Here is a 14,106-nt window from a genome sequence, read left to right as displayed (position 1 = left end):
TTATGACATGATTTGTGTAATGCCGTAGTTAATAGCCGTTAATACGGGCTAACTAGTGTATTCAGCGTGTACTTATTACCTATATTGTTTATTATAAATAATATTTGCGGTGTGAAATTAATATAGACGGTGCAAAAATTTACACGAGTAATTTATGTTTAGATGGATTCCCAAAATTTTCTGGATTTTCCCGATCAATTTGAGGATTCGGTATTAGGTATGTTTCAAGCTTTATATAAATGCAACTGCTAGTGTACCATTCTATGTAAGCGCTGTTATGTATATTATATTTATATTCTTTCTTGATTAAGATGAATTTATCAGGAACCTTCCGGATGCTGAATTTAACACCTACAGCGTGCCAACTCCGGACAACGTACCGAGCCTGGGGTGCGATACAGCCGGAGCTGCGTTTAATATCGCTGATGAGGCTGATGCCTGGTCGCTTAATATCGCCGATGAGGCTGGTGCCTGGTCGTTTAATATCGCTGATGAGGCTGATGCACGGGATTCTGCCCCGGACATCATAGGTGGGTTGTGTGTATATATCTTTTAAGTATTTAGCCGTGTAAATATATATTCATTCTTCACAGACGGCGACATGAATCTCTTTCAAGTATTTAGTCGTGTAAATATATATTCACTCTCTACAGATGTCGACCTGATTCCAGAACCAGATACCCCGGAACACAATCAGATGCTCGTTGAAGACCTGACGTACCAGGCCCCTACACCGAGAAACAGCCCTGTTTCTAGAGCCCCTAAAAAACAGCGAGGACCTGCGAGCAAGAAAGGAAAAGGTAGCGATCGTATGAAAACGTGTTTTTTGCACAGGCCGTCTGAGAAAGGCCCCCTCGACACTACTAAGGCCTATATCTTTATTTATAGCGTGTAAAGTGAAGCCTAGAAGGATTTTCACAAAAGAGAATATACACCTGCTAGCTGAGAACCCCACAGAAGGTCCAGAAGCCGTCACGTCAGTCATCCGCCCCATATCGCTAGACCGTAAGTGTATGTTTTGATATACGTGTACACTCTCTGTACAGTTAATGATGCCCATGGTTCTCCAACGAGCTCCTGACCACACACACATCTGGCACATATCTGGCACATATCTGACACATATCTGGCACATATCTGGCACATATCTGGCACATATCTGCCGCATATCTGCCGCATGTATAATCTTTCCTGCAGCTAAAAGCAATGTCATGAGAAAAATACCTCCAGCACCTCTACAGCCGCTACAGCTCTCCGAGAATGGTGCAGTACCGGTGTGGCCGGCAATACAGTCATCGATCACCCGTGTGAATGACCCCACGCTACTATATCCAGAAGTGGTAGAGGTACCCCGAAAACATAACCGAAAAACAAAACATATTGCAGATCCAGTAAACACAACAAGCGCCGTGGGTTCCGCAGCAGCGATGCCTCGTGAAGAACTTGATCGTGAGATTGATCAGCTCGCTGATGGTAAGCGATCAGCCGCGGAACCGATCATTATACGTATGTCACACACTATGCAGCAGCCAGCGGCATATCTAACTGTACCTGCTAACACCTCTGGCGCTGCCCCCACAGGCGCCTCTAATTTGTGTAGTACATCTCATGATTGTGTATCTAACTCTGTTAATGCTAAGAAACGGTTAAGGTGCTCATTACCAGCGTGTGTTAAGTTGTGTAAAAAGCAGAGGATTCAAGCGCCATCTACAAATCTGCCGCATGAATCCAGCTGTTGGGGGCTCGCTGAAATGTCTGTGTTTCAGGAGCTGTTCACGCGCTACTTACGCTACAAACTCTGGGACCCCAACATAATGTTTTTTTGTGATACTTTTGAAAAATTATTATCAACACAAACCCCAACACAAGCTAATAAGGTCGCGCTATATGCACTCCGGAATCTGCAGCTGGATGGCGAGGCACCAACTGCCGCTACCCCATTATGTCTGAATATGGTCGGGCACGGTATGCATAAACCACCTAAATCAACAACACCCAGCTATAATAGGGCTAGAGTTATAAAGAGGGCTCTAAAATTGTTGGTCAGCGCCAGACGCTCGCTATGCGCTAGGAGGCGTCGTGGCGGTATGTGCCCTGCAATACCTCTACAGACGTCACAGTTGCAACCACACGCGGCAGGCCCGCATTCACATAGCCGTGACCACTCTGCAGATGCCATGCACGCATCTACACAAAATTCACAAGCCTCAGCCGCTGACACAACCGGTGGTGGTGATGCGCTGTACAACGAGCATACAGTATTTTTACAACGCATCTATCACCATCATAGACCTCTCCGCAATTTCAACGGACATATACATACAAATCATTTTAGATTTGTAAATTTGGAGCGTGTACGATCATTTGTAGAGGGTGTGAATATTGTTCATGACGGCATTCAGTCATTACTGGATAGAATCATCAGGGACATTGAACCTGGCGACTTTGTACAGTTAAGGCTTGAAGGTGGCGATACTCTAGATCCTATTTTCGCTACAAAACAGACCAGGGAAGATTTTAATGCCGAATCTTTTTTAAACGCCGTTGCCCGTACACTTCAAAGTAACGCCGAATGCATAGCAACCAATTCGCTAAAGCTAGTCGTCACCATCATTAAAAACCGCCGCGGTGGTGTAAAACAAAAAAGGCGCTTGAAATCTATAGCGAGCAGTCAGGTCATTAAACAAAAGAGGCAATGGCTATATGATTTTAACAATTACACGACAAATCTGTGTTTGGCTGCTAGTGTGTGCGCCCTGATGACCGACACGGATCTCGCTGATGCCGATTTGTTGAGCCGCTCTAAAAACATACACACAGCACTGGGCATCCCTGATGGTCAGTTAGTGAGCTTTAGCGACATCCCTGCATTTGAAAAATATTTGGGGATCACCATTAAAGTGCTGTACTATAGTCAGGGTGACTGGCGCTACTTTCAGAGCGGCAATACAGCTAATGGTAAAACCGTATTCATATTGTTCCATGATAATCACTACTACGGTATCAAAAATATGAAGGGTTTTATCGGTGCTGATTACTTTTGTGATCTCTGCAATTCAGTGTATCGCCACAAGAACAACCATTCCTGTCAGTATTTTTGTAAAGCCTGTCAGAGAGATGGTTGTGTAGAAGCCACTGGCGAGCAACAACCGCGGTGCCCTATTTGCAGGACTTATTGCCGATCGAGCGAGTGCTTAGATTATCACACACAATTGGGTGTAGCCGACCCAGCATTCTGCAGGCTTAAAACATTTTGTGATAAATGCAATCGTTTTGTTTTCAGAAATAGCGAGACTGAGCATAAATGTAATGGTTTGCGCTGTCCTGTATGTCGCGGTCGTATAAATAAATTCGACGCTCATCTTTGTTACATGCGGCGGTATGTAGCGCAGGATGAGACGGATTGCTATATCTTTTATGATTTTGAATGTATGCAGGAGACAGGCACACACATACCGAATTACATTTATGCTACGACGCTGTGTGGTCACCCCTCCTGGGAGTTTGAGGGGGATACCTGTACACATGACTTTGTACAGTTCTTTACAAGCGGCAAATTTTCAGATCACACATTTATTGCCCACAATGGTGGGAGATACGATTCATACTTTATTGTTAAGGAACTGATTTCTGAAAAACTAGATGTACAGTTGATAACCCAAGGTGGCCGTCTCTTGTGTGTGACGCTGGCCGATCTGTCTATAAGGTTCATAGACTCTCTAAATTTTATCCCCATGAAACTCAGTAAATTACCACAGGCCATGGGCTTTTCAGGAGGCAAGGGCCATTTTCCACACTTTTTTAATACCAGAGAAAATCAAAATTATGTAGGCCCCATACCCGATGTAAAATATTATGGGACGGAGTACATGTCAGCTGAGGAGAAGTCAGAGTTCCTGGGGTGGTATGAGACACAGGTAAATACAACTTTTGACTTCAAGGCCGAGCTAAAATCTTATTGCAAACAAGATGTTGAAATTTTGAGACACGCCTGCGAGATCTATAGAGAGCGTATTATGCAAATGACACAGAAAAATGTCAAAAAATACTGTAAGCGTCAAAAGCAAACGATTGTAGTGAGCAGATGTGTTGATCCTTTTCAGCTCATCACCCTGGCCTCGGTGTGTATGGCGATGTACAGGTTTAAATTTCTTCCAAAAAAGACAATTGCCATTTTACCTGGTGATAATTATCACAAGGCAAAAAAGCGCTACTCGACACCCGCTATACAGTGGCTCATGTATGTAGCCCACTCCGAGAACATCGACATACAGCACGCTTTGAGAGGCGGTGAAAAACAGGTCGGGAAATATTTTCTAGATGGCTATGCCTATGTTAACGGTCAACACATAGCCTTTGAATTTCAGGGGTGTTTTTATCACGGGTGTCCCATGTGCTATAATGAAAATGACAAGAATATGGTCACAAACACGTCCTACGGCCAGTTATATTACACCTTTTTAGCTAAAAAGCGCTACTTACAGGCCTGCGGCTACACAATGAGGTTGATGTGGGAACATGAGTGGCATGAAATGGTTGAAAATGATTCTAACCTTCAAGCATTTCTCCACCAGATGGAATTCCCCGTTCCTTTAGACCCCCGTGATGCGCTTTATGGTGGCCGAACTAACGCCATTAAGCTCTATCACCATCTGGAAGAAGGGGAGACGTTACATTACTATGATTTCACCAGTCTGTACCCCTTTGTAAACAAAACTAAAACATACCCTGTAGGTCATCCAGACATCATCTATGACAATTTTGGATTCATTAAAAAATACTTTGGCATTGCTAAAGTCAAGGTCTACCCGCCGAGAGATTTATTTTTTCCAGTTCTGCCGGTAAAACTCAACAAAAAATTAATCTTTCCCCTTTGCTACACTTGCGCTGTAAATTCCCAGTCAGATGTTTGTGCTCATAGTGATGAGGAACGTTCCCTGACAGGTACCTGGTGCACTATAGAGCTTGAGATGGCGATAGAAAAAGGGTATCGGATCGCCCACATCTATGAAATATGGCATTTTCCTAAAACCACTGATGAACTGTTTGCTCCCTACATTAAATTACACCTTAGGGATAAGCAGGAAGCCTCTGGCTACCCTAGCTGGTGCACTGATGACGCCAAGAAAAGGCAGTACATTGACTCCTTTCTTGAAAAAGAAGGTGTGCAATTACGACCTGAAAATATAGCTGTCAACCCTGCTAAGAGACAGATCTCCAAGCTTTTCTTAAATTCTTTATGGGGGAAGTTTGCTCAGAGATCTAATCTATCATGTACCAGCATTGTTAGGAATCCTGATGAGCTTTTTAAGTATCTGTTCCTGCCTTACTACGACATCTCGATGTTACACTTCCTTGATGATGACACCGCAACCATTAACTGGAAATACGCAAAAGGACACCACACCGTCAACAAAAACACAAACATTTTTATAGCGTGTTTTACAACAGCGTATGCCCGGCTAGAGCTCTATTCGCTGCTGGACCGGCTGCAGGAGAGGTGCCTTTATCACGACACAGATTCTGTTATTTTTGTACAGAGAGACGGTGAGTGGCAGCCGCCTTTAGGCGATTACCTGGGGGAGCTGACCAGTGAAATACCCGATGGTACACACATCACAGAATTTGTATCCGCGGGCCCCAAAACTTACGGGTACAAACTCAACACGGGTAAAACTGTCTTAAAAGTTAAGGGTATAACACTAAATGTTGGTAACTCTCAATCTATTAATTTCAACAGTCTAAAAGATCTAGTTCTGGACTACCCGCGCAATTCTGACACAGATACGCAGAAACGTATTGTCGTACAACAGCCGTCCATTGTAAGAAATAAAAAGTGCTGGGAGATTGAAACGAGACCGTTACGCAAAACACAAAAGTGCGTTTATACAAAGCGGCGACTAATTGACGATTTCACAACCCTGCCTTTTGGGTATTAGCAGAGTATTGCGCTGATGGATACACGCTTGCAACACCCATTCTCATGCATTCTAGCGGGACCGTCTAATTCTGGAAAGAGCTATTTTGTAAAACAACTGCTGTATAATATTGAAACTAATTTTTCTCAGAAACCTGATAATATTGTTTGGTTTTATTCGTGCTGGCAGAAACTATATGATGAAATCTCTCTCTCTTTTCCCCACGCCAGATTTGTGGAGGGTCTGCCGAATACATTCGTAGATGATGAACTATTCCCGCCGGAGAAGGTGAATTTGGCTATTGTTGATGACCTCATGGAGAGTGCTAGTGAAAATTGTGAGATAGAAAAAGCCTTTACAAAGTATGTGCACCACAGAAATCTCAGCATTTTCTACCTGGTTCAAAACATATTTTGCCAGGGCAAGAAAAGCCGTACGATAAATTTAAACACGAAATACATGGTGCTTTTTAAAAACCCCCGAGATAAATTACAAATTTTAACTCTAGCTCGCCAGATGTATCCCGGAAAAACACGTTTTTTCCTAGAAGCTTTTGAGGACGCCACGCGGGAGCCTTACGGGTATTTGCTTGTAGATTTGAGAGCTAATACCCCTGAGGAACACCGCTTAAGGACCGGCTTGTTTCCACCAGCGTTGCCCGCTGTTTATGTTCAAAAGAAAAACGCTTCTAAAAAGTGAATTTTACCAGGGTATCAGACATTCTACGCTGTGCGCGTTGTGCTGTAAAGATGTCTGAGAGACTCCGGCGTAACTGGGCTCTCTTAAAAACTCTGGTGAAGGCAACCCCGGCGGTCCGAAAGTCTATTTTGCGCAATGCGAGCAATGATTTAATTACAGCCATAGGCGAGATTGCTTTAAACATCTTAAAAGGCAGGATTCCGCTGAAAGAGCGTCAAAAAGGCATATTAAAGAAGTGGCGTAAAGCTATAAGAACCCTGAGCGACAGATCGCAGCCCATAAAGAAAAAGAAGCGGCTACTAAAGCAGGCCGGCGGGTTTATCGGCCCTCTTTTAGCTTTTGCAATCCCTATAATAACAAGCCTGCTCGCGGGAAGATAATGGAGCATACAGAGAAAATGTATCTAGTCCCCAAACAGGAGCTAGACAAACTAAGACCCGACGCTGCAACCAACATACGCGACAGCGTTATTCAACGCCTTGATGGTGAAATTAGCGACATTTTACAGCGTCGTGACATTCCCGATGATGTGAAAATTAAAATGTATAGCGCAACGCTACAAAGATACTTGGTGCATACGCGCCACAGCTCAAAAGAAGTAACGGCTTTAAATCTCGTTAGCACTCCTGATCCTGGTCAGCAACAATTGTCAAATACCGACTCTGATAAAAATCGAGAGATCGCTGAAATTGTCAGCCACATAAACCAGAGATATAAAAAGAATGCTGAATTTTTACTAAACAGGTTACTACAGAATAAAAATGTTACAGACTGGAATAATAAAGCTGAATTTATTTTCAAAGGATCTGTAATGCCTGGGTCTAACTTACTGGATTTGGTACGTAGTACTACGCAGAGTCACGCTCTGACCGGCAGAAATTTACCGCCGGGTTGGGAAGCATTTATGCAGGCTATGGCCGAGCTAAATATACCGTCTACAGTTGTTGGTAATCCCACTACTAGGAAGCTTTTAGACGAACTAAAAATTTCCAGCAGCGAACCACACGCTGTATCTACGCCGCAGAAACTAGCCCCGGCGCCGCGTACAATCCAATCTTTACATTCACCGTCATTAGGTACCAGCCGTGGAACTCTGCTACCTAAAAGAAGGTCTCTACCGCTGCTACAAACCATGTGGCTCACGATGTAAAGAATGTCGTAGCGATGCTTTTTATTTTTGTAAGAAACGTAATGATGTATATTCATGCGATACTATTTATTTTTGTAAGAAATTTGTTGCTGTATAACCAGTGTGTTATTGAATGCGACTGCTTTTATACTCTGCAAGAATCGTTGAAATGGCTCTGAGTTGTGCTTCTGAGTTGTGTTTATTTACAATAAATATCTTTTACTTTTACAATACCCCGACTTTTGCTTTTTTATAAACGTATAAAACACCACGATTCATACCTGCGATTGTTGTAATATGGTCGCACACATAATGCGCCCATTATAAAGCAACTATAAATATAAAACTCTAATATAAATCAATTACGGGGGTAACACTCATGTTGTAACATGCCCAGGGGCATGTTGTAACATGCCCCGGGGATAATATTCATGTTGTAACATGCCCGCATACATAATGCGCGCATTATAAATACCCATATAAATATAAAACTCTAATATAAAACAATTACGGAGATAACAGTCATGTTGTAACACGCCCGCATACATAATGCGCGCGTTATCCCCTATAGATATAAAACTCTAATATAAAACAATTACGAAGATAATATTCACCGTATCAAATTAAGATTATTAAACTATATAAAAAGGGAGGGGGAGCTGTGTGGCAGCTGCTGTTAGAAGACAAGGAGGACAGCTGGCAGGGGGGAGGGGTTACACACTTTGATACACTTTGATAGGGGCGTGTCCACCTGTCAAATTGAGTTTGACGAAACCACCCTCTGATACACTACTAACAGAATATTTTCCCAGAAGGATTGTGGTTTGTCAAGGTACTGTTTGGCATAGATCAGTCATTCCTTTTTATGCTTTTTCTTCAGCAATGGTTTCTTCCTTGGCCTTTGCCCGTAAATCTCTGGTTGGTTAAGTGTGCAGCGTATGGTACTTGTTGAACCCATGACCTCAGTCTGTTTCAGGTTCGAATACAGGTCTTTGGATGTTCGACATGGTGTTTTTTCCACCATTTGCACCAACTTTCCAAGACATCTCTTGTCAATTCTCCTCTTTTGCCAACGTCCAGGGAGGTTCTTGACGATTCCATACTTGACAAGCTTCTTAATAAAATTGCGCACTGTTGTAGCTGGGATACCAATGTCTTTGGAGATGGCCTTATAGCCTTTGGTTTGGTAATAATAGCAGTTCTGATGTCCTCATTCGCCATTGTGACAAAGGAGCAGGGCCTACCATGTGGCTTTTTATAACACTGAAGTCATCATTCACTGGCTAATTCATGTCACATGGGCATCGGCAATTAATCACAGATGATTCTCATTTGTAATTTACCACAGACGAGTAGTGTTGAGCGATACCGTCCGATACTTGAAAGTATCGGTATCGGAAAGTATCGGCCGATACCGGCAAAGTATCGGATCCAATCCGATACCGATACCCGATACCAATACAAGTCAATGGGACTCATGTATCGGACGGTATTCCTGATGGTTCCCAGGGTCTGAAGGAGAGGAAACTCTCCTTCAGGCCCTGGGAACCATATTAATGTGTAAAATAAAGAATTAAAATAAAAAATATCGCTATACTCACCTGTCCGACGCAGCCGGGACCTCAGCGAGGGAACCGGCAGCGTTGTTTGTTTAAAATTCGCGCTTTTACTTGGTTACGTGAAGTCCCGGCTTGTGATTGGTCAGGGCGGCCATGTTGCCGGGACGCGGACCAATCACAGCAAGCCGTGACGAAATTACGTCACGGCTTGCTGTGATTGGTCCGCGTCCCGGCAACATGGCCGCCATTAACCAATCACAAGCCGTGACGTCACGGGAGGCTGGACATGCGCGTATTTTGAAAAGCGCGCGTGTCCAGCCTCCAGTGACGTCCCGGCAACATGGCCGCCATTAACCAATCACAAGCCGGGACGTCACGGGAGGCTGGACATGCGCGTATTTTGAAAAGCGCGCGTGTCCAGCCTCCAGTGACGTCCCGGCAACATGGCCGCCATTAACCAATCACAAGCCGGGACGTCACTGGAGGCTGGACACGCGCGCTTTTCAAAATACGCGCATGTCCAGCCTCCCATGACGTCACGGCTTGTGATTGGTTAATGGCGGCCATGTTGCCGGGACGCGGACCAATCACAGCAAGCCGTGACGTAATTTCGTCACGGCTTGCTGTGATTGGTCCGCGTCCCGGCAACATGGCCGCCCTGACCAATCACAAGCCGGGACTTCACGTAACCAAGTAAAAGCGCGAAATTTAAACAAACAACGCTACCGGTTCCCTCGCTGAGGTCCCGGCTGCGTCGGACAGGTGAGTATAGCGATATTTTTTATTTTAATTCTCTTTTTTACACATTATTACATTAATGTTGTTGCGATACCCGATACCCGATACCACAAAAGTATCGGATCTCGGTATCGGAAATTCCGATACAGCAAGTATCGGCCGATACCCGATACTTGCAGTATTGGAATGCTCAACACTACAGACGAGTAAAAATGTAGTTTCACACAAATTTAATGTAAAGGGTGCCAATACCAATGTCACAGCAAGCTTTATGTTTTTCCCATTGTTTCTTGTTTTAAATGATTGTTTATCATTTGCTCTTTTGTATTTAACATGAGTGCTCTATGCAAAAAAGCTGTTTCACTTGATTCATTTTTCAGGATATATTCCACCATATGTACTTAACTTCAATAACGATGACCAGGACTGTAGGTGGCCAATACTACCGAATGAGTGCCAGTATGTGGGCAATTATACTGTATTTGGGCATAAGGGAAGCTAATGTATGGAGGTCACACAGGAGAATGTCACCACTCTATTGTATTTAAGGGGGGGGGGGGGGGGCTTACTGTAGAAGTGATCAGCCATAGATGTCTGTGTGTTACATATTACAGAGGTGAGTCATGGCTGGAAAAAGCCATAGCGGTCTGCAGCGGGTGAAGCAGAAGATTGAACATAAATTACAATTGGAGACTTCACCGGTGACTGAGTATCTGGAGGTTTTTTTATGACATACACTAAAAACTACCACTAGAAGGTCGTTGTTTGGGCGTAATATTAGTGTTAGTACACTAGTACAAATCCTGCATGTGTTGCAGCTGTCGAACAGCCATGAGAAATGCAGGCAGGCATTGGGTCTCAAACATATTTTTTGAGCACGCTGAAAACACTTGGTTAGCACACGAGCATACTCGGAGTGAGATAACCCCTTATCCAAGCATATTCACTCATCCCTACTATCAACGCCACTGGTGCCCACGCATCAGATCAACATCCTAGTGTGGAGAAGGTGGGCACAGGTCCAAATTTTGCATTGGTGGCCACAGGACTCAAGTCACGCCACTGCACTTTTCCCTGTGTCATTTTACATCTTTTCCACTAGGTGGCAGTAATCATCTAAACAAAATCACTACATTTAGTCCATGAGCCAAGAACCAAATTTGACGATATCGGTACCAAGCGGAGTGACTAATTCTCTTTGGTATTTTTAGGTAGATGCATGTCTGTAGTTTATTTTTTGATATGATAGCCCTTACATATACGTAGCTTATTAACCCCTTCAGCCCTAGGCCTATTTGTACCCAAGTGCCTAAGCCAATCTGACCTGTGCCACTTCATGGGCTAATAACTTTGGAACGCTTTCACCTATCCAAGCCATTCTGAGATTGTTTTCTCGTGACATATTGTACTTCACGTCAGTGCTAAATGGGAGTCAATATATTTTACCTTTCTATATAAAAAAATGCTAAATATTCGGAAATTTTGGAAAAATCGGCAATTTTTTAACTTTGAAATTCTCTGCTTTTTACAAAAATACTGATACCCCCCATAATAGTTATTAATTTACACTCCCCACATGTTTACTTCATATTGGCATCATTTTGAAAATGAAACCTTATTGTTTTACGACGTAATAGGGCTTATAGTTTTATGCGCAATTTTTCACATTTACAGCAAAACCCACTTTTCAAAGGACCAAGTCACTTCTGAAGTCACTTTAAGGGGCTTACATAACAGAAACCACCCATAAATTACCCCATTTTGCAAACTACACCCCTCAAGCTGTTCAAAACTCATTTTTAAAAACTGTTAACCCTTTAGGTGTTCCACAGGAATTTTAGCATGAGCCAAGAACCAAATATGACGATATCGGTACCACCCGGAGTGACTAGATGTAGTATTTGTAACAAAATTTAATCCAAGTTATGTAAATACACACTGAACATGTCATGTGCATATATATATATATATATATATATATATATATATATATATATATATATATGTTACTCCATAATATCTTCAACATCGGACTCTGAATCTGACTGTTGTTCTACTGGCTCGTCTTCAGTACCCTTGTTCTGGCATGTCTGTAATCTGCACATGTCTGTGCACTTCAGGCCATTGCTGAGGCAAGTACACTGAGGAAGTTCACATGACCGCACACACTTGCAGGACAGTAGCTGTATAATAGCTTCTGGTGCTGGTGCCCCTTGCATCCACTTGACAACAAGCTTTCCGTCGTTATCTATCATCCAACCGCAGTCTGTTGGGTTTGCAACCCATGGCTGGCTCTGCAGACTTCTCCTCCAGATCGCAGCCTGGTAGTTTGCACGCAGTGCATGCATGAAAAGGCAGTCCTGGCAAGGAGGGAGTTGACTTGACTCTACCACTCCACGTCTGGCACAGAACAGCTGATAACGGAGCCTGTTTACCTCAGTTGTTTGGGTAGTTGGCAGGTACATGTGGCAGGTGATTTCCTGTAACTTCTCAAAAAGTTCGGTAGACACTTCCCATGAACGACCAACTTCCTGAAAGGCATCCTGGTATGTCTTGTTCATCTTCAACTGCTTGAGTGTCGTCATCTTCCCACGGCCAGCGAATGCACTGACGGTGTCACAGCCTGTAAATGCATGCATACCAATCAATGAATCACATACGCTGCCTCCCAATGTTCGGCTCAGAGTGGTGATATCCAGGAATCTTGTCCGGTTCTGTGTACCGCATTTCTGGAACAGGTGGGATGGGATTTTGTGGCACATGCCCAGACACAGGACCATGACATCAGTATCCTCCGAAGTGATGATGACCGACTTGTAACCAGATTCTGCTGCATGAAGAGCATGGAGAAGGAGGCGTGTGTCTGCTTCTTCTTGATTTGACTTAAGGTCAGCAGCCTCTTCCCACTGTTCTTTGGTGATCTTAAAGCAGAGCTGCTCACATGTGACATACAGCTCCTTCTCCTCAAGCTTCTCCCTGTGGTGTTTCGCCTTCCATTCTTCTACCAGAAACTTTATGAGACTTGCCTTGTTGGAGGAACTACTTAGAAGCTTTTTCCACTGCTGGATGTTGTGCCCATGTTGAATGTTCTTGAAATGGATCCCTGTGCCTTCATATCTGTTGACTCTTTCTGTATCTTTGATGGATGTCTCCTTGTAGACGTCAAAGACAATATCAATGCGCTTGCTCTTAGCACCCTCATGGATAGCGCGACTCATTGCTGTGCCTGCTAGCTGGCCAAATGTTGCATTGTTTCCCTTCAGTTTCTGAACCAGGCTCATCCCATCAATGATGGTTGCAGAGGGCTCGGGGATCACTTCTGCAGGACGAGCATTCCTCTCCAACTCCCTTGCGAGGGCAGCCTTGTTGGTCTTGCGGATAGACCCATCACCATTGGCAAGTGCCCATGGCAATGGACCCAGGGGATGAGTCAAGACATCACTCATTTGTAGCTTTCTGTTCTCAGCTACAAGTATCATCTGGCCAAATAGGTTTCTGTCAGCCTTCAAAATTACCTCCTTGCCAAGACCTTGTCTGCGTGTCTTCATTTGGATGTTAGAGAACGTTTTAAGTTTGTTCTTCGTCATCTTGTCATGAAACAATGTAGTTGGCTTATCGGTACCCAAACGCTCATCCTTGAATGTTTGATATGCATCCTCTCCTATACTGTATGCCCCTTGAAGGTCTTTGGCTACATCTGGTGGTGCTACAGTCGCTGTTGACAAACTGATAAGTTCACCATTATGCTCTTTGTTGAAGGGGTTCACCCAACCTGTCTCCAGCAGTTGAACGAAAGATTGGACATCGGCTTCATCTCTTCTAATCCTAGACACCTGTAGGTCTGAATGGCTGAAGTCAGTATATTGTTGGCCTACCAGGGCCCTCAGCTGCCTCAAGTACATACTGCGGTACTCTGATGTCAGGTAGAACCTGGAAACAGCTCCAACTTTGAGGCTGAAGCCTTTTGTGCCCCCTGGTGTCTGGGTGTCTTTGTTGATTGTCTCTTCAATGGTCTGGTCCACAGGAATTCGTCCAAAAGGATTCTTGCTACCGATCTGGACCG

General features: G+C 43.9%; 1 long non-coding RNA gene across 1 annotated transcript; it reads left to right on the top strand.

Moving 5' to 3' along the window:
- Positions 1-211: 211 nt before the first annotated feature.
- Positions 212-1,009, top strand: LOC143775102 (uncharacterized). Its single transcript, XR_013215585.1, has 3 exons — positions 212-530; positions 654-800; positions 889-1,009. It is a non-coding gene; the product is annotated as an uncharacterized LOC143775102 (long non-coding RNA).
- The last annotated feature ends 13,097 nt before the right edge of the window (positions 1,010-14,106 follow it).

This window comes from Ranitomeya variabilis, chromosome 5, assembly GCF_051348905.1.
Source record: "Ranitomeya variabilis isolate aRanVar5 chromosome 5, aRanVar5.hap1, whole genome shotgun sequence".
Taxonomy (NCBI): domain Eukaryota; kingdom Metazoa; phylum Chordata; class Amphibia; order Anura; family Dendrobatidae; genus Ranitomeya; species Ranitomeya variabilis.
Note: the sequence above shows the minus strand (reverse complement) of the source record. Positions and strands in the feature narration are given on the sequence as shown.